This window comes from Bidens hawaiensis, unplaced genomic scaffold (genome assembly GCF_021521415.1).
Source record: "Bidens hawaiensis isolate Kalapana, Puna unplaced genomic scaffold, B.hawaiensis_p1.1 tig00003775_1, whole genome shotgun sequence".
NCBI classification, from domain to species: Eukaryota; Viridiplantae; Streptophyta; class Magnoliopsida; order Asterales; family Asteraceae; genus Bidens; species Bidens hawaiensis.
The window spans coordinates 158,319-179,972 of NW_027491217.1; the positions used below are offsets into that span (position 1 = coordinate 158,319).

The 21,654-nt window shown below is 38.2% G+C and overlaps 1 pseudogene across 1 annotated transcript; it reads right to left on the reverse strand.

Moving 5' to 3' along the window:
• Positions 1–526: 526 nt before the first annotated feature.
• On the reverse strand, positions 527–5,769 carry LOC143624378 (glutathione reductase, chloroplastic-like; annotated as a pseudogene). The gene is made up of 11 exons (XR_013152098.1): positions 5,284–5,769; positions 3,753–3,978; positions 2,689–2,967; positions 2,316–2,492; positions 2,154–2,207; positions 1,902–2,050; positions 1,764–1,827; positions 1,451–1,619; positions 1,230–1,364; positions 954–1,035; positions 527–801 (listed from the first exon to the last, which is right to left on the reverse strand). The product of XR_013152098.1 is annotated as a glutathione reductase, chloroplastic-like (transcript).
• Positions 5,770–21,654: the final 15,885 nt, after the last annotated feature.

Consider the following 21,654-nt stretch of genomic DNA (forward strand, 5'->3'; position numbering starts at 1 on the left):
CATATAGCCTTGTATATTTGTGACTGGACATTTGTAGTAGTGATGTTAAAATAAAATTAGCTCCAAATTAGTTGCTTTTAATTTTACTCGGGTAAAAATAAACTGGTTTGGCCTTTAGCCTTTTATCATTAGACCACGTGTAGTGAATGAAGCCCCTTTGTGGACATTGTGCGACATTTGACGCCACGTCAGCATATGGATTTTTTTGACTAAAATGAATGCAGTGGATGGAGCCCCTTTAAATCGTTACTCCATTATTGTTTTATTATCAAAATAAACAAAAAACAAACCTACCAGTCACATTCCACACCCCCCCCCCAACCACATCCCCCCACTCGGCGATGTGTATGAAGCGCCCACCCCCTCCAAAGCGCCCCGGAGGGCGGTGGCTATGGGCCGCTTTTGAGGTGGATGGCGCCTCACTACGTTGGGTCTTATTTCCACCTAGCTCTAGCGGGAAGCCTAATGAGTTTATAATAAACTATTAAACTGATGAAGATTGTATATAAGATGATTTATTGAAATAAAAAACCGACGAAAACCTATCAGTAACTTAACCACAAAAATAGTCCATGAACATAACATGCATCTGCTATATCTTTAATCACGAAAAATAATAAATACACGTGTATGTACTAGTTTCAACCAATAAACGAGTCACTAAAAGTAATAACATTGTGAAATATAGTTGACCTTCATCAGTAGATCTTGGAATATGACCACGCCTCTTCATGTCAACAAAAACATCTCCGCTCACATATTAAGGCTCTCACCTGTAGGAGTTTGTGCTTAACCAATTACCTATTGCGAATTTTTGTCATGGAAATGAGATATAAGCATATGAATTGTATACATTCAAGAACACGATGATAATTTAAAGTAGAGGTGGCGAGATGAGCCCAACAGGGTAACGGATCAAAACAGGTTTTGGTTAAAATGTAACTGTTTATTACCTTATAAGCATTGCAATGCAATCAGCTGACTCGTCTCTTGTTAAACTCCTGCAGCGGCTTTGGCCTCAGAATCTGTCTTACCCTGAATAGATTTTCATTTTCAGTTGTGATTTATATAAATTTCTTTATAAATGAAACGCTTAGTGTGTCATATATGATTTTAAAAAATATATCATTTTAATAATTATACAACGCTTTGAGCAAAAAAAAATGTCCTCTTTGGTCATTTAATCTATATTTACTTAAAAAGTCAGAAAGCATCGATAAATATCATACCCCAGACGAAGAATTTCTAATTTTCCTTGTGGGTGTCCTCATGGTGACAAATTCCTCTGCTGATGTAGGATGAACACCAACTGTCGAGTCAAACTGCGCCTTGGTCAACCCAGCTTTGATAGCAACAGCAAATCCCTATAATTTGATTATCATAAATTAGACCATAAAATAAAAGAAGGAAAAAACAAGAATGCAAACAGAAGATGTAACTTGTAACCAACCTGAACAATTTCTGCAGAATCTTCACCACACGTGTAACCCAACCACTTGGTTCGTTTTTGCAGACACTACAAGTTTCATGAAAACTCTATCCGGAAGGCCTGATAAAGTAGCTTTTAAGGGCCTAAAGTTTGCTGTATAAACATCGATGTCACCATATTCTTCTATTGCCTGCAATTTATGTATGAACTAGTAATGTAAATACCAAATTCAAAGATGAAATTTCGATCCGTTTACTTAAACAGGCCGATTCTGGTTGTGTTTTATCTCCTAACAGGTCAAACTGTCAAATAAATCAAATATAATGAGTGTCACCTGTTGCTCATTAAGACCGACTTGACCGATTGGTGGTTGAGAAAATACTGCAGAAGGTATAGCCCTGCAAAACAATAAAATAGTCAGCCACGAGGCACATATTCTATACAATTGGTCAAGTTGAAAGTCAAAAATTACCTAAAATCGGGTTTTGTGGGTTCATTTGCAAAAAGGGTTTTGGCTAATGCGCCACCTTCCATCAAAGCAACAGGAGTCAGATTCATTCTATCAGTAACATCTCCAACTGCCCAGATGGATGGAACCGATGAACGTGAATATTCATCAACCTATACATCATCAAAGATATGAGTTAAGAAATAATATGAAAAATGACCCACAAACATATATATATTATATACAGACCACAAAAGGTCAAAAATATAAACATACCAGTATTGCTCCATTTTTGTCCAGTTTCACACCAACAGTCTCCAATCCCAAATTCTGCAATATTGAACGAAGACAAAATTACAAAAAAAAAAACGTAGTTTCAAGATGCAACAAACAATACAACGGTTATTTGTTTCATATTTTACTTGAAAAAAGAAGTACCTTTGTGTTGGCCTTGCGTCCTGTGGCAAACATAACATGTGAGAAGCCGTCAATTGTTCCTTTATTAGTTTTTAAGGATAATGACCCATCTGAAGATTTGATAACCGCTTGCGGCGATTCCTCCGTGTGGAACTCAATCCCTTTTAATGACATATGTTCAGCTACAAAGTCTCTAATCTGTTTAGGTCAAAAGGTTACTTTTTTAAACACAATAGCTCTCATAAACTACAAGATAATTATATTATTGAGAGGCCAACTTTCATTTGCATTTTTGCAAGAATATTGGTTTGTTTGTAATGAAAAGCCAAATATGTAAGTTTGAAAAATCGACTCTCTCTTATATACCGTATAAGTCTTGTTTGAAATTTCTCACCTCTTCATCAAACCCACGTAAAACCTGCTTTTGACGAATAAATACATGTACATCACTTTGCAAACCGTTAAAAATACCAGCAAACTCAAGCGCAATATAACCACCACCAACGATTGCAATTTTTGTAGGTTTTGATGGCAAATCAAGAGCGGCATCCGAATCTATCACGTATTCTTTTCCAGGAATATCTGGAATGAATGGGCGTCCACCAACTGAAACTAAAATGTTTCTTGCAGTGTAGAGTTTTCCATCAACATCCACTGTGTGTGGGTAGACGATCTGCTTGAAAAATATACAAAATAAACGTTAAATAAATGTCTCTTAAAACATAATGAAGCTTTAGTATGTCTTATTTTATATCTACATTCTTTTGTGAATGAAACAGTCTAGTGAATTGTAATTTTTCATTGCACAACATGATCAAAATTCATTTCACAAGAATGCAACATATTTTTATTGACATGGTAAAATTAAAGTAAAAAAATAAACAAAAATTCAGGTTTTTCCATAATAAAACAAGATGCTTTCACATTTCTGCTGTTTTAGTCATACTAGTTTTTTACACTTGAGTCATTATAGATGGCTTTGTATACCGTTTGTAACATTCTGTAACCGGCTGTCGAAAATGATAACGTTGTTTTATAAAGATGCAAATGTTATTTCTAAAAATGTTAGATTTATATACATTGTAAAAGTTCATACAGAAAAATCGCAGTTACCAATTACAAAATGACCCAAAGTCATCTTTTAATAATCCAAAATTCTAAATGCAAAAGAAAGTGTGATGGCTAAAACGAAACACACGTGAGTTTTAACAAACAGAAATTCATGACTCAAAATCAAACTCAACAAAGTCAAAATAGTCAACAGGTGTTCTTTTTGTTCACCATTTGTGCAAAACTGTGAAAATATCATACTCAAACTCACAACTTAAAACTCATGATAACAAAATCTTGGAGATAATTTTGGTTTCTTACAAACATAAACATTTACACAAAACATTCTTCTAAACGTAGTCACAAAAACAAAAATCGAAAAGTAATTTAAAAGGTAAAGAGCATAACCTTTCTGCGTCCTTCAATCAATTTGACACCTGCATTATTTAAAATGTTTTTGTAGATTCCAGTCAGCCGTTGCAACTCAGCATTCTTATTAGCCATTAAAGTGCTCCAATCATGTGTTGGTTCAGAGTTGTACGACCATCCAAAACCAAGGCTCTCCTCAAACTCATGAGAATATTTAGATGCAAACACAAGCAGTTTCTTCGGTACACATCCACGAAGCACGCACCTTCATTCCAAATATTAGTTTGTCTTCAGATTAAAATATTCATGCCACCATATATAAATACAAATAATCAATTACATCAGTGATATATGGTTAAATTCACCATAAACTAGCATAGTCACTCGTAGGGCTGTAACTGAACTGAACGTTCGTGAACTGCTCGACAAGAGGTACATGTATGTTCATTCGTTTAATAAATTAAAGAACATGAACAAGGAATTTCGTTTGATTAACTAAATGAACGAACAAGAACAGAGGTTATGTTCGTTCAATTGTGAGCGGTCGATAATGTGTTCTTTTACATCCATTTATGTTCGTTAATGTTTGCTTGTTTATGTTTGTTCATCAAAGGTTTTTAATCTTCTTTAATGGCTTTTCTAATTTTACCATAGAGATTTAATCAGAGTTATTAACTAGAAAACAAAATATATATGAGTAGTATGAGATTACTCTATATGTAAATTAACATATGAATATGAACGTTAAAAAAACCAACATAAACTTGGTAGCATGACCAAACTGTTGGCACTGACCATTCTCGGTTAGCCAAATCACATAAACATTGTTTGTGCCCATTTGTCTTCTGTTCGTGTGTGTTCGTGAACCATTCACTTGTCGGATTTGTTCAGTTCATTTACAACCCTAGTCACTAATATTCTGTTGTTTTTAAGCGTCATAAACCTAATAGATCCAATACCAGTTTGCATCTATCCGAATACTGTTAATTCCGTAATAACACCTAGCTGTGATTCGATTTAAACCTCAAACGAGACTAAGCTCGGGAGCTCATTCAAGCTTGTGTCCTCGGCTTTGCAGTGTGAATTTAAAATATAGAAGTCCAAAAGAAGTCAAACTTAAAAATACACAAGGCTCGTTAAGACTCAACGAGCTTCCCATACAATGCTCGAGCCTGAGGCTTAGGTTCGGCTCGAGCTCAAAAAAGATAGGCTCGCAAGTTCGAGTAGCTCACGAGTAGCTCAACTCGTATGCACACCTACATACAAACATGAACAAGAACCGGTTCGGTTCAATTCATTTACAGCCCTAGTCACACGAATTGCGTTGTTTCTAAGCTTCATAAACCTAACAAATCCAGCATCATTTCACGTCTATTTAAATATCACTAATTCCATACCATAACAACCCTAACTGTAATAATAATAACAATAATAATACCTAACTGTAATTCAATTCATAATTAAATTATACAATATAATAATAATGATAATAATAATAACACCTAACTGTAATTCAATTCATAATTAAACAACAACAACAACAATAATAATAATAATAATAACAACTTACGTTCCACCAACACTGCCAGTAGTCTCAGACGATATAGTCGCAAACGGCAGCTCACAAACAGCAACCGAGGCGCCAAAATTAGCCGCAAACCGCGAAGCCCTGACGCCGCCACTACCGGCGCCGATAGTAAACAAGTCAAAGTCATAGGTTCTCGGCTCGGCGCCGTTAGCCGACTCAGCTCTGGTGACAAACCGGCGCGACCTAATCGCGGCTTGACGGCTGGTACTGGATAGAAACCCTAGGGCTTTTGTGGTTGAAGGTAATTGAGGTGTGGTTATGAATGGATAACGGTTGAGTATTGAGAACTTGTGGTTGCGTAGTAAGGTTTGGAGAGTTGAAGATGAGAGAGTGGTTGTGAGTTTTGGTGTGTAGCTGAAAGATGTCGCCATTGTTGGTGCTTAATGGTTGTAGATGACAGGTTTTATTTTAAAGCCTATAATATTATCGGTTAAGTAGTGTGTATAGTTGAACTTTATATAAGAAGGTGAAGCTATAAGAAAGGTGAAGCTCGGGGTCAGGCTCGGGCTCGTTTATTAAATGAGTTTTGGTGTAAGTTTGGTTTAATTCAAACATTTAACGAAATGATTTCGGGTATCTTAAGAGTGTTTCGGCTTGTTTGCACGCCTATCATCGAGCAAGGTTCTTAAACATGCTAAAGTTAGGCTCGAGTTCGGTTGTGGAGTGTGAAATTAATACATAGAAGTCCAGAGTAGTAAAAATTAATACAAGATAACTAAACGAACTTTATTTGAGGCGTGGGCTCAGCTCGTTTCGAGTTCTTTTTATCAATCTAATATCGAGTAACTCGCGAGCGGTTCAACTCGTTTGCATCATTATGTGTCGTATCATTCACTCCATCCTTATTTTTGGATGGTCTGGGTGAGATTAAAGATGAGTACGTCAACACCCTCTCTCACTTGCCCAAGTATTACTCGCCTTACTCGTATAATCTCTCTCTCTCTCTCTCTCTCTCTATATCATATATGTAAATCCGAATGAGACGCCCTCTCACCTATTTCCTCCTTCCCCATTCAAACCACGCAGTTTTAGAAGTTCCTGGTAAAGAACTCAATTACCTCATCCCCTCCCCCCCCCCCCCCCCCTTAAACCGATCCATTTGCCATGCTCTTAATCATTTGTAAAAAGGTACTTCTACAAGAAAGAAACGTTTCATAAACATGTAATCAAAAGCTTCTTTATTTCAAATAATCAAACTACAAATAAATTCATACGGATTATAGAAAACAAATCAGGATGAAACCCTAATAATAACAAAAGGATTAAAGACTACATTGTGATGGTTCTTCCTCTCTTTTTATATGGAAAGCACAACCTTTATAGTCACAAGATCATTCCCGAGTGCCGTTGGAGAAGAGATAATTTAGGAAAAATCCTTTTACGTGGTTGAGGAATCCGTACTTATTTCTTCGTTAACGTTCTTTTGACAAAGGAAAGTCAAGAAAATGCTCGTTAAGGCTTCCAAGTTTAAGTGTTAGCTTAAAGAGCCTCAACTTTCTAAGACCTACAAATATAGTCAAACATTAACTCCATGGTCTTGGCTACTTCCGGCTTCATGCCCAACAACATAATTCCTTTCATGATCTCAACAACGGACCATCATTCCATCATCATATAAACAACAAAAATCAAATAATAAGAAAACAATTATCCGAATCACGTGTTTGACTTTGAATTAAATTATTTATATATTTCAACAAAATGGGATGTTTTGAACGAGATTAAGCGGTTATAATTTTTCACTAATGTTCATAACCATTTCGAACATTATTATAAGATATTGACCATGTCATAAAAGTTCACGATTTAATTGTTGAGAGTGACGAAGACGTGGATTGTTGGAGCATCTATGACTCTTAACACTTATTTTGTAACTAATATTACACATATATAACCATGTGTGATTAACAATTTACTATTTGTGTTATATTTAACAACCACTCTTAACAACAAATTGAAAAATATCTTAAGTTAAGTTAAGATGAATAGTATTTTGATGCTTAAAGTGTTGTGTTTGAAATAAAAATTGTAATGAGAAATAATATTCGTAATGAAATATCATGTACAATGGATGGATAAAGAGAAACATCAAGTTTCTTACTGGGTTTTACTCTCACACTTAAATGCAAAACACATATCATTATTTTTCACTGGTTTATTGGATTTTAATAATCACTGTTAACTGGTATTGTTCGATAATAATTCTTATTCATTTTATCGCCACTGACGATCCAAAATTTCAAAAAGTTGCCCCCCTGGTGGTCCCCCATTAAAAACGATTTAACGACGTTATACTTTTTTTCCGAATTTCAAACTAATTTTTTAGGGCTTTTGATAGTAAGGAGAATACGAATTGATTGATGTAAAATTTAACTCGAAACGTTGATCCAAACGACTTGATTTTTGTTAATTGGAAGTTCAAACACACGAATTGAAGCAAAAATCAAGTCGTTTGGATCATCGTTTCGAGTTAAGTTTTACATCAATCGATTCGTATTATCCTTCCTATCAAAAGCCCAAAAAAGTTAGTTTAAAATTCGAAAAAAAATATAACTTCGTTAAGTCATTTTTAACGGGGGACCATTGGGGGGCAACCTTTTGAAAATTGTAATCACTAGTGGCGATAAAATGAATATGTATTATTATTGGCCAATACCAGTTAATAAGGATTATTAAAATCCAATAAACCTTATTCACCACATGTATCTAAGTAGTGACTAGCAACTATATGTTTGTAAAGGTTTATTTGATCAAGTATAACACTATTATTAATACTATTTTATGTCTGACGCATATATTGTGTTTTCTTGCATGACAAATTATGATAAATAAATCTCACTAGTCCTACATATATTCGACATAACATAACAAATAGACTTTTGAAATAGTATAGTTGTATTTTAAAAGTTGGAAAATATAATGAGAAACAATGATGATCACTACAAATAAAAATATTAAAGCTAGTACGATGTGTCGCATAGTTATTTTGAAATTATGAACCCAATAAAGCAACATAGCAAATAACGATGCAAATACGCAACCTCGGACACCGGTATCTACAAAATATAACTTTTGTTTCTTTCTTTTAATTGGGATAGTTACTTTTAACTATCCAAACACAGCGTACATTCTTTCATTTTGGAATATTAAGGAAATGTTTTGTACCATATTAATCATTCTATTAACATGTAACATTTGAATCAGTTATCATTAAATGTGTTTGGTTCACTAAAATAATACACCTGAATCAGTTTGTAAACCTTTTAACCAGTAAGTTTTAAAGTAATGCTCAACAAGCATTCTGTCCCCTTTATCCATTCACTTTTCTTCATAACCCTCAGTCTGCAACTCACGCACCACCTCCTTGATCCACCACATCGATGTACTCATCACTTAATAATGTAGAGATTACCAAATAATCCTATAACATATTAAATATGATACACAGAATGATCATATAATCTTCTTTTTGTTTCCTATTCCTGATTGTTTTTATATAATACAAATAAATGCATTATACGAACCTCCATATATAAATGCTCTAAAATACAATGACACAAGGTTATAGTTAAGATATGAGATTTTATGGTCTTAGGTTTAAAACATGATTTGAGTGGATTTTCCCATAATGATGGGTTTTCATCTTTGACGGTGTTTTTGAGTAAGTCAAGTCCATGACGTCAAAATCAAAATGAACGGTTTAATATCGCGTCTCATAAAGAATCATTTAAGTATTGGAAGCATTTCCGTAAGCTAATTCAATGTTGTGTTAATCTAGATTTTTTTCTGAAACGACGATTTTCTTGTGTGTTAAGCCACCGTCATATCTAATTTTGAACAACTTCGTTGCCCCACTATGACCAGACTATGTGTGTCTTAACCAGACCCACACTAACTTTAGAGTATGACTTAAGCGTCCCCCAATAAACCATACTGCCAACTGCCACTTGACAATCGTTGTGCCACCATAAGAACAAGACTCTCTGATGTAACACACGGTAGAACGAAAACTCGAGCAGATTCAAGATTCAAACTGACAATCTCGCAAAACCAAACTCAAATCATTTATTAACATAATATATCAAAAGTAACACAACTGACGATCAAACCTGAGTTCTCAAAAAAAAAAAACCTTTACCACTATATCAAAAGTGGGAATAAATTGGACATGACTCAATGGTAGAGCACTCACTTTACTCGTGAGAGGTAGGAGTTCAAAATGTTGATGAGTTTCTATAATCGATGATATAATGGAAACAAGGAAATATGTAATACCTGATAATCCAGTGATGTTTGAGATTGACATCTTCTTAATCTGATCGAGTTCCCCTTTAGGGTGTATGGTTAGGATGGAGATTAGGTGTTCTTGATGAACACGATTTGAGATAGAGAGGTAGGGGATGATTCTTATGGTGTTATTATTCATCATTAGTTATTAACCTCTCTAATAAGCTCTCTATATATACACCCAAGGGGAAACCCTATTAATGTTAGTAAGGGTAATTCCGTCCATCAAGGATTTACCAGTTATAAACATAAGGTTATTTAGGTCAATGATCAATAATAAGATAAATAATTATAAGGGCCATATATAAATATATATAAAATATATTTATTCTAACATTCTCCCACTTGGCCTAGTAATTATTTATTATGAGCATTAGATTAGTCTGATCAGAGGTTAATACTCATTTTAGTTCTAAACCCAAATTGCAGCAGAGAAATACAGTCGTTGAATCAATATTCGACTCAGGACCCCCATTAATCATACTACAACTCAAATTTAAAACCTAACTTTAGGATCAAATTGACAAATAAGCCCTTACCGTTGATTTGTATAATTAGTGTCTATACGTCTTTAGGCATGCATGAACGTATTTAGAGACAAAACAAATTTTCAACGTATGAGGAAAAATTAATAATTAATCATTCATAGTACGATACGCAGTTGCGCTTGGTCATTGGTAAAACCCGTCTCTATTACTGGCCATTTAGGAGACTTATGGGTGACAGACCTTTAATTAGTGGATCCATAAGCATATCATGAATGCATTCGATACAAAAGTTTAGTTTCCTCTATTTGTTCTTAAGTCATAAGCGAACAATAATTTAGACTTGTATCGAATTCTAATGCAGCTCCGCTTGAACTGTTACTGTTCAAGAAATAAGGGTAGCTGACTTTATCACAATAAGTCTTCAATATTGGATTTATATGAAGTTAATAAATTATGAGTCAACTGATAAAGTTTTCCAACAACATTTAGTGACACGTTGCGTTATGATCAGCAACATATTATGTCATTATAACTTAGGTCGTTGTTATCAGTTAGTTAGGACTCATTCATGAGATAGTAATGTCTGCTGACATAAGGATATACCCAGAAGTTGACAAAGTTAGAATATTAGTAGTCAACCGTTTTTTAGTTCTCACTTCTTCTTCTTTAAATTATTGTGTCTCGTTTCTTAGAGATATTGTGATATTTTATCAGATGCTTCACAATAGAAATAATTAGTCTAGTGTTTAGCAATGTGACCAATATCTAAACGAGTATAGATTTGAACCTTCTTAAGGCATCTAATTAATGATGCATAAGGAAATAATCTCATTTATCCTATTAGCCTCTAAAGGAGAGCAATATTGTATGTTACAAGTGTAAGGACCCGTTTCATGTAAAACATATAAAACTAATGAGTCTATCTCGGTGTATTTTGATAACTATTAAATAAGAGGTATCTCCGAGATTGATTAGGTCAAGATATGCGTTAACAATACTTTGACTCATGTAACATATACTTGTCAAAAGAATGTCATCTATATAAGGACAAGTTTACATTAGTTGCTCCCACTCATCTTGAGGTAGGTAAATCAATCCACTTAGTTCTTGATGAAGAGAGTTGCATTATGATTTCATTATTGATTCTTGCATCAACCCATACATGGATTTTATTGACTTACAAACTAAGTGTTCTTAACCTTCAGTTTAGAACTTACAGGTTATTTTACGAACATGTAGGCCAGTGTTAGGGAAAGTTGTTTTAATGTTCATGTAATGTAGCTCTAAATTATTATAAGCTACTAGAACAGTGATGATCCTCAAAGTAACCTTTTGTAAGACAAGGAACTAGGTTCTTTGATAATTTATTCCCTCTTGAGTATACCTTTATCAATCAATCATACCTTTAGTGTATTAACGTTATTCATTCAGATTTAGTTTAGTAATGACTACCTTTTAGGTAATTCAACCAAATCCCAAACGTTATACTATTTTAGAAGATTGATTGATACTAATGGTTTAATTAGAAGAGGTAGGATCATTAAACCTTCCAAAATCCATTTAATCTTTAGTCAGGTAGGGTACATAATCATCAAAGTTAGTAGGCCTTTGAGACCTAGATGACCTCCTGAGTTGATTATTGGGTTTATAAGGAGTTTCATATTTTCAGGTATATTAGGAGCAATATTAGTTTCTAAGTATGTAAGAGTTGGTGCAGTATGGTGTACAAGAGGTGTAATCGGAGTTAAAGTAAGCGACAATCTCTCCCCCGCGTCTTGTACTTAGCCAAGTTATGATAAGGACTTTTACTGCTCCTACTGACCTTAGAAATATGTAAGAATTCAGCATGCTTAGGGTCAACATCAGAAGACCAATAAATTCTAATTGAGGATTATATTAATTAGTCTTGGTAAGAAATCTAAGTTTTCCCATATTTAGGTATCCAACAAAATTTGTTAGGAGTAGCATTAAATGTTAAGGAGACAAGATATAATGGAGCAGTGTCTTATACAAGGGATGTTTTATGAGGTAGATTAAGTTGTTTCTCCCCCATCTCTTGCATATAAGGACACTCAGTGCTCCCACTGATCTTATAGGCCTCTAAAACTCCATACAAGTTTTGGCGATTCATGTCATAGGAAACTTTCATACAGTTTAGACTTGATTTCCTTATTGTCCATATTTCATAAGAAATTTTAAGGACATATTTAGAAGAAATACTGATAAGTATATATGAATTGATTTCTTTAAAGAACTTGTCTAGTAGGAAACAGATTAGATACAAGTTGATATTCTTCTAAGCTCCACTAATAGCAGTGAATTTTAACTTATGGTGGACCTCACTTACTCCCTTTATCCAGTTTATATTTAGGGCATTTAACACATGCTTTCAAATAACTAAGAATGAGATTTAATGGCAATTCATCCTTTGTCAACCGAGTCATGATTTCTCATGAAAATTTTGGTCTTAATGGATGAAGTACGTAAGTCTCATTTGTCTTTTGTTAAATTCTCATTTCTATGATAACAAAAGGTTGTGAAATTTGTAGCATCGCTTAGTTTTATCTTATAAGGTTTCTATTCAGATAATAACGACCGATAATATGATAGTTTTAGTTAGTAGTGACTTTGTTTTGGTCATTTAAAACCTTATAACTGTCAAAATGTAGCTTTAGTATTGATACTAAATTTTGAGTAAACTCTAGAATGTTTAAGGTATCATAAAGCTTAATACAAAACAGCTTTTATGGTTCTTACAACCTTAACATTAAATGAGTCACTGACTCTCATCTTAATTATTATCGATTTCTGATAAGGAAACGTATAAAACTAAACTCAACTAACATGTGTTAATAGGAATATTAATATTAGTGGAGTTAAATATCATTAATTGGTAACTACCTTTCTTAGCCAACTGTTCCCTTGAGGTATGGATAGTCTCTTTGCTCGTGCCTAGTCTAATGGCATGATTTTGCAGTGAGACTTTCCCTTTGAGAACTTAGAGCTGGAAGCAGTACTTGTATTTTGTTTCAAGACTTTAGAACTATCCTCTTTTAAGGTTTAGTGGTAATAAGGTGAATAACATTTGATTTTCAATTTTAGGCATTCCTTTTCCTGTACATATATTGCTAGCAACACACTCAGTTTCCTTTAGTACTTCTGAGTGTTATAGTTGATTCTTAATGTGACATCTGACCCGATCCGACCCGACCCAGGTACCCGTTTTCCGATCCGATCTCTTTCTGTTATGATTTAATATTTATTTATACTTATATTTTACTTTTAATAATAATAATATATTTTCCTTCCCGCCTCTTTCTCTCTCTTTCTTTCCGCCGTCCCGTCCCTCTTCTTCTCTCTTTCCGCCTTCTTTTCCCTCTTGTCGCCGTCCCGCCCTTACGCCTTGTTTCCCTCTTTTTCTTCTAACTCTTTGCTTGTCCTTTGTTCCTTCCCGCCTAAGGTTGTCTGCGCAGCTTCACGCGCCAGACTCCTTACAAGGAAGCCTGCGTGAAGACCATCTGTTCCAGCGATACGCGAGACGAACTCTTCTCGCAGCGCGCTAAGAATTGTAATTCTTCTCGCAGCGCGCTAAGAACGGTAGTTCTTCCCGCGACGCGCTAAGGATTTGTAGTTCTTCTCGCAGCGCACTAAGAATCGTAGTTCATCCCTCGACGCGCGAAGAATTATAGTTCTTCCCGCGGCGCGCTAGGAATTGTAGTTCCTCCCGCGGCGCGCTAAGAAATGTGATTCTTCCCGCGGCGCGCCTTAGCCTTCTCGCGCTAAACCCTTTGAGTTTTCTTCTGTTTAATCTAGCCGTTTGCTTTTGTGATGTCTTATCTCCTGTGTTGTTGACCTGACCTATCTTATGTCTGAAAAGTTACTTTCGGCGCAGCATGCGCACCAACCCCATTGGTTGGCAGAAAAAGTGACTGACATTATCTTTTGAGATCTGCTTTTTCCATGCCTGACCAGTACCTTTATCTGACCCGCCCACGCCTGTTTACTGTTCCCTGTCAGCTTTATCTTGCCCCCTGCAGCTGCCATATCTTTTGATATCTTTTGCTTTTGGAATCTTTTGCTTTTTGAGATCTTTTCCCCTTTTCTAGGGATTTTGTTCCCTAGGGTTTCTCTATAAATAATAACGTTATTTTTCCTAACACATCACACACAAACACTTAATTTCTCCTATTGCTCCTTGCTCTCTCTGCCGCCTCCGTCTTCCTCCCTGTTCTGCCCTGCTTTTCCGGTAATATATATTATATAACTTACTTATTAATTATGCTAACTTGTAATCAAGACTTAAAACAAATCATTAAAACAATAATCTTATTTATAGGTTAACTTGTGCTTGTTTAAAGTTGGTTCTTGCTTTATCTTACACCGCATCGTTTATCAAGTGAGTAATCTCGTACCTAATCCCTTTTTATTTTTAATGTTTTGGGATGTTCATGTGTTCGTACAAACTTGAGTCTTAAACTTGTTTATGAACTTTAGTCGCGCAGTATCCCATGTGTTGAGGACGTTTACTTGGCTGTTTATTTGTATGTGTGTATCATTAACCGCTTTGTTCGGCCTATTCCGAAGTTTTCATGGATCCATTAGATGAACACGGGAGACCTATCGTTTACGGTTTTCTTTATTTACACTTGCACAGATGTTTTCTCGTTTTTGTGCTCATTTGGGAGCACGGATTGAGCTATGAACTATGAGCTATGATCTATTTAGGCTTGATCACAATCTGATTACACCCTTGTTAAACACCAGACATACACGTGTTGCGCGCAGATTTATTGTTATCTATGTATTGTATTAAACTTGATTTCTCACCAACACGCAAGTGTTTGACGTTTATTTTAACACATGTTCAGGTTTGCAGTAGCTGTTTTGGAGCTTGTGGACACGTAGGAAGTTTTCTTTATTTTGGACCTAGATTAAAATGTATCAAGACAAGTTTTTGCTGTTCGAATATTATGATTTATAATATATTGATTTATGATGATTTATGTTATCTTGTTTACTTTGCGCGTGCGCGAATGAATGTATTTATTAAATATTGACACCCAATAGTGTCACGAGTAATGAAACAATATGTGGCGCCCCGATGTATAATCCGCCTTTGGTTGGGGTGTTACAGATTGGTATCAGAGCTCGTTGACTTTAGGATAGGTGGTTAGACGTAACGGCCTAGAATACCTAAGAGTCCCTTCTCGCGCATGAGAGAAATCTCATGTTTGCACGCTTATTGTTAATTACTCGTTATTTATGAATATGCTCGCGCTTGCGCAGTATATGATTTTATGTTTTATTCCGCGATATTTCGATTTTTGATTGAATTTCGATTTTTATTGATTTTACTTACATATTCGTTTGTTGGATTTGAAAATCCGAAAAGTCATGGTGATACATGAATAGTTGATTTTCAATTTCCATTTGCGATTATGTTCTGAGGTTAGAGACTTGAAAAGTCATGGTGGTACATGAATTGTCAACCTCCAATACTCATTTTCTTGTATGTTTTGTATTGAAGGTTGAAAAGTCATGGTGATACATGAATCGTCAATCCCCAATACTCGTTTGCTCGTATATTTTAAATTGGGAATTCGGAAAGTCATGGTGATACATGAATTGTCGATTCTTGATTCGGATTTGTTACCTTTATTAAGTCTGCATTTAGGGTCATTTATTTTACTTTAACTTTTGATAGTATCTAACTCCGCGAAACCAAGCTTTATAGGGTTATACTTTGCGATAAAACCAAGATATTAACTAAAATTAAAACTTTTATAGAATGCCTCCGCTATCAGCTCGCCATCTCAAGAAAGAAGCCGCGCGCAGACGTTCGCAGCAACGTTCCCAGGAAATGGCCGCCGCAATAGCCCAAGCTTTGAGCCAAAATAATACCAACACATCTGGTTACAACATTAAGTCCTTTAACGCGGGTAACCCTCCAAAGTTCACAGGTCTTGAAGGAGCCACCGTGATGCTCCAGTGGCTTGAGAAAATAGAAAACACTTTCCTCCACACCCAATGCCCCTCAAACAGACGAACCCTGTATGCTTCCAGTGTCCTGGAATCCAGAGCGCTTACATGGTGGAATGGAGTAGCTCATGCGCGTGGCGCAGAAACTGCTTCTAACATGGCATGGGAGGAATTCAAAGAAATTCTGACGCGAGAATTCTGCCCTCCCAACGAAGTTAAGCGCCTGGAGGAAGAATTTTGGAATCTTAAGCAGTACAGTGGCGAAGCGCGCGAGTACGCGACGCGTTTCCATGAACTAAGCCTGCTTGTCCCTCACCTTGTTACCCCTTCCCGCCGAGCCATAGAGAAATTCCTTGGGGGTCTCCCCATGGAAATTCAAGATTCTGTATGGGCCAGAAACCCAGTAACCCTCTCTGACGCCATCGAGTTGGCCGCTGTGCTCAGCGACAACCATGTCAGAGCAGGAACCCTGTTCCTGCGGGGAACAGAAAAGACCAAACTCACCAAGACTGTTCCTGAACCAACAGAAACCAAACCTGAACCCTCTAACCGTAACAACCTCAAGCGCAGGCGCAAGGCCTATGCGCTTACCAACCCGCCCATTGTCCAGCAACCCATCTACCAACCTCCAGTTTACGCGCCTAACCCACTGTCAACCTACCCAACACCTGTAGTCCATAACTATGCCCTAACCAATCCCGCACTCCCTGCCCCGCCACTTAAGAAACCTTACACAGGAAATCAACCCTTTTGCCCAACCTGTAGACTTCACCACCCAACCCAAACCCCGTGTCGACAATGTAACCGATGTGGCCGCGTTGGTCACTCTGCCGAATACTGTAGAGTCCCTCCCGCCAACCCAATTGCGCCAACACCACCAGTCTACCCGCAGAACCCTCAACCAACTTACCAAAACCCACGACCCAGGTCGTGCTATAACTGTGGTGATCCCAGTCATTTCCGGAAAGCGTGCCCCAGACTACAAGTTCAGATTACGCAAGCGAATCCGGTGAACCAGATTTCGAACCAAGTGACACGCGGACGAGCTTTTAACATAACCGCGCACCAAGCGCAAGCGAATAATGAAGTAGTTAATGGTACATTTTTGCTTAACGGATTTTATGCTTCTGTACTTTTTGATACTGGCGCCGATCGAAGCTTTATTTCTCGCGCGTTTGAGCAGAAGCTGGGCGAAACTGTTTTAATTAACTCAGTGATTAAAGATTGCACGCTTAACCTTAACGAAAACGATTTTCTGATCGACCTCATCCCCATGCCTCTTGGAAGCTTTGATGTTATCATTTGTATGGACTGGCTTACGCATAATCGCGCCGAAGTTATTTGCGCCAAGAAGATGATTCGCATACCTCGAGAAAAGGGTGATCTTCATATCTACGGCGAGAAACCCTCCAGTGGTCTTAAGCTTATATCTTGCGCCGAAGCCCAAAGACTCATGCGGAAGAAGTGCATTGCATTTCTAGCCCATGTGGTTAAACCTGCTGAAGAGAAGAAGCTTCGCGATATCCCTGTTGTGCGTGAATTCCCTGAAGTTTTTCCTGATGATCTTCCTGGTATCCCTCCCGCTCGTGAAGTCGAGTTCCGTATTGATCTTGTCCCTGGTGCTTCCCCGTAGCTAAATCTCCTTACCGTCTTGCGCCCGCTGAGATGCAAGAATTGGCAAGCCAACTTCAAGAGTTGACTGCTAAAGGATTCATTCGCCCTAGCTCTTCGCCCTGGGGTGCTCCGGTGTTGTTCGTTAAAAAGAAAGATGGATCGTTTCGCATGTGTATTGATTACCGCGAGTTGAACAAACTCACCATTAAAAACCGGTATCCCTTACCGCGTATTGACGACCTCTTTGATCAACTCCAAGGTGCCTCTTGTTTCTCGAAGATTGATCTCCGCTCTGGCTATCACCAGTTGCGCATCCGCGATGAGGATGTTCCGAAGACTGCTTTTCGAACTCGTTATGGCCATTTTGAATTCTTGGTCATGTCCTTCGGTTTAACCAACGCACCCGCCGTTTTCATGGATCTAATGAATCGGGTGTGTAGGCCTTTCTTGGATAAATTCGTGATTGTGTTTATCGATGACGTTCTGATTTATTCTAAGACCAAGGCCGAGCATGAGCAACATCTCCGATTGGTATTGCAGAAGCTTAGAACCGAGCAGCTCTTTGCCAAGCTCTCCAAGTGTGAATTCTGGTCTGATGAAGTACAGTTTCTTGGCCATGTTGTGAACAAGATGGGTATTCATGTCGACCCATCCAAAATTGAAGCAATCAAGAACTGGATTACGCCGACCACTCCTTCTGAGATCCGTTCCTTTCTGGGCTTAGCTGGTTATTACCGGCGCTTCATTTCGAACTTCTCAAAGATCGCATTGCCTTTAACAGCTCTAACGCACAAAGGTAAACCGTATATTTGGGGCTCGAAGCAAGAAGAAGCCTTTCTAACGCTCAAGCGTTTGTTGTGTGAAGCTCCTGTCCTTGCGCTACCTGAGGGTAATGATGATTTTGTCGTGTACTGCGATGCCTCCAACCAAGGTCTCGGTTGTGTTCTTATGCAACGAGGCAAGGTTATCGCTTACGCATCAAGGCAACTTAAGGTTCATGAAAAGAATTATACAACTCACGATCTCGAACTTGGTGCAGTTGTTTTTGCCTTGAAGATCTGGAGACACTACCTTTATGGTACTAAGTGTATCCTTTACACTGACCATAAAAGCCTTCAGCATATTTTTGATCAGAAGGAACTTAACATGAGGCAACGCCAATGGAACGAACTCATCAGCGATTACGATTGTGAGATCCGGTATCATCCTGGTAAGGCTAATGTGGTAGCCGATGCGCTCAGCCGAAAACCCTGCCAGCTTAACTGTATCTTGCCGCGCACGCAGCTTCACTTCGCGCCGATCCAAAGCAACCTTGAATCGCGCATTCGTGACGCGCAGCGCGCATCCATCAGTAATGGTAACCTTCGCGCCGAGTTAGCATGTGGCGCGGAAGCGCATTTTGTGCCCAATCTGAGTGGAATTCTCTGCTATCTCAATCGCATCTGGATTCCCTTTGATGAGAATCTTCGCGCTGATATCCTGAGTGAAGCGCATAAATCTCGGTATTCTATTCATCCTGGCGCTGATAAGATGTACAAGGATTTGCGCATTACTTATTGGTGGCCCGGTATGAAGAAGGATATTGCTGTGTTCGTAGCTAAATGCCTGACTTGTTCTAAAGTAAAAGCTGAACATCAACGCCCATCTGGTTTGCTCGAACAACCAGAAATTCCTACGTGGAAATGGGAAAGTATAGCGATGGACTTCATTACCAAGTTACCTTTGACAGCAAGCAAACATGATAGCATTTGGGTAATAGTGGATCGATTGACTAAGTCTGCTCACTTTCTGTCCATTCGTGAAAACTACCGTGTTGAGCAACTCGCGCAGCTTTATGTCAAGGAAATTGTCTGCCGCCATGGTACTCCTTTGAGCATCATATCCGATCGCGATGGCCGTTTTATATCTCGCTTTTGGAAATCTCTCCAATCTGCGCTAGGAACTCGCTTGGACATGAGTACGGCATATCATCCTCAGACTGACGGTCAGTCTGAGCGAACTATTCAAACTCTTGAGGATATGCTCCGATCTTGTGATCTTGATTTTGGAGGTAATTGGGATTCGCACCTGCCTTTGATCGAGTTCTCTTATAATAACAGCTATCATTCCAGTATCGGTATGGCCCCATTTGAAGCACTTTACGGTCGTAAATGCCGCTCCCCGATTTGTTGGAGCGAAGTGGGTGAAACTCAAATCACAGGACCCGAACTTGTTCAAGAGACAACCGATAAAATCGCCAAGATCCGTGATCATCTGCTGACTGCCAGAAGCCGACAGAAGAGTTACGCAGATCGCAGGCGAAAGCCTCTCGAATTTCAAGTTGGTGATCTTGTTCTCCTCAAAGTGTCGCCCTGGAAGGGTGTTGTCCGCTTTGGGAAGAAAGGTAAGCTTGCTCCTCGATATGTTGGACCATTTAAGATTCTCGCGCGTGTAGGAAAAGTTGCCTACAGACTTGACCTGCCGCCCGCGCTCAGCAATGTGCATCCAACGTTCCATGTATCCAATCTCAAGAAGTGTTTAGCCGACGAGAACCTTCACATTCCACTTGATGAAGTTCAAGTTGATGAATCCATGCATTTCGTTGAGAAGCCTGTTGAGATTTTGGATCGCGAGGTAAAGCAAACCAAGCGCAGTCGCATCCCTATCGTGAAAGTTCGCTGGGAGTCCAAGCGCGGAGCCGAGTTTACATGGGAAAGGGAAGATCAGATGAAGATCAAGTACCCGCACCTGTTCTCTGCGCAACCTACTTCGAGATAAATTTCGGGACGAAATTTCTTAAAGAAGGGGAGACTGTGACATCTGACCCGATCCGACCCGACCCAGGTACCCGTTTTCCGATCCGATCTCTTTCTGTTATGATTTAATATTTATTTATACTTATATTTTACTTTTAATAATAATAATATATTTTCCTTCCCGCCTCTTTCTCTCTCTTTCTTTCCGCCGTCCCGTCCCTCTTCTTCTCTCTTTCCGCCTTCTTTTCCCTCTTGTCGCCGTCCCGCCCTTACGCCTTGTTTCCCTCTTTTTCTTCTAACTCTTTGCTTGTCCTTTGTTCCTTCCCGCCTAAGGTTGTCTGCGCAGCTTCACGCGCCAGACTCCTTACAAGGAAGCCTGCGTGAAGACCATCTGTTCCAGCGATACGCGAGACGAACTCTTCTCGCAGCGCGCTAAGAATTGTAATTCTTCTCGCAGCGCGCTAAGAACGGTAGTTCTTCCCGCGACGCGCTAAGGATTTGTAGTTCTTCTCGCAGCGCACTAAGAATCGTAGTTCATCCCTCGACGCGCGAAGAATTATAGTTCTTCCCGCGGCGCGCTAGGAATTGTAGTTCCTCCCGCGGCGCGCTAAGAAATGTGATTCTTCCCGCGGCGTGCCTTAGCCTTCTCGCGCTAAACCCTTTGAGTTTTCTTCTGTTTAATCTAGCCGTTTGCTTTTGTGATGTCTTATCTCCTGTGTTGTTGACCTGACCTATCTTATGTCTGAAAAGTTACTTTCGGCGCAGCATGCGCACCAACCCCATTGGTTGGCAGAAAAAGTGACTGACATTATCTTTTGAGATCTGCTTTTTCCATGCCTGACCAGTACCTTTATCTGACCCGCCCACGCCTGTTTACTGTTCCCTGTCAGCTTTATCTTGCCCCCTGCAGCTGCCATATCTTTTGATATCTTTTGCTTTTGGAATCTTTTGCTTTTTGAGATCTTTTCCCCTTTTCTAGGGATTTTGTTCCCTAGGGTTTCTCTATAAATAATAACGTTATTTTTCCTAACACATCACACACAAACACTTAATTTCTCCTATTGCTCCTTGCTCTCTCTGCCGCCTCCGTCTTCCTCCCTGTTCTGCCCTGCTTTTCCGGTAATATATATTATATAACTTACTTATTAATTATGCTAACTTGTAATCAAGACTTAAAACAAATCATTAAAACAATAATCTTATTTATAGGTTAACTTGTGCTTGTTTAAAGTTGGTTCTTGCTTTATCTT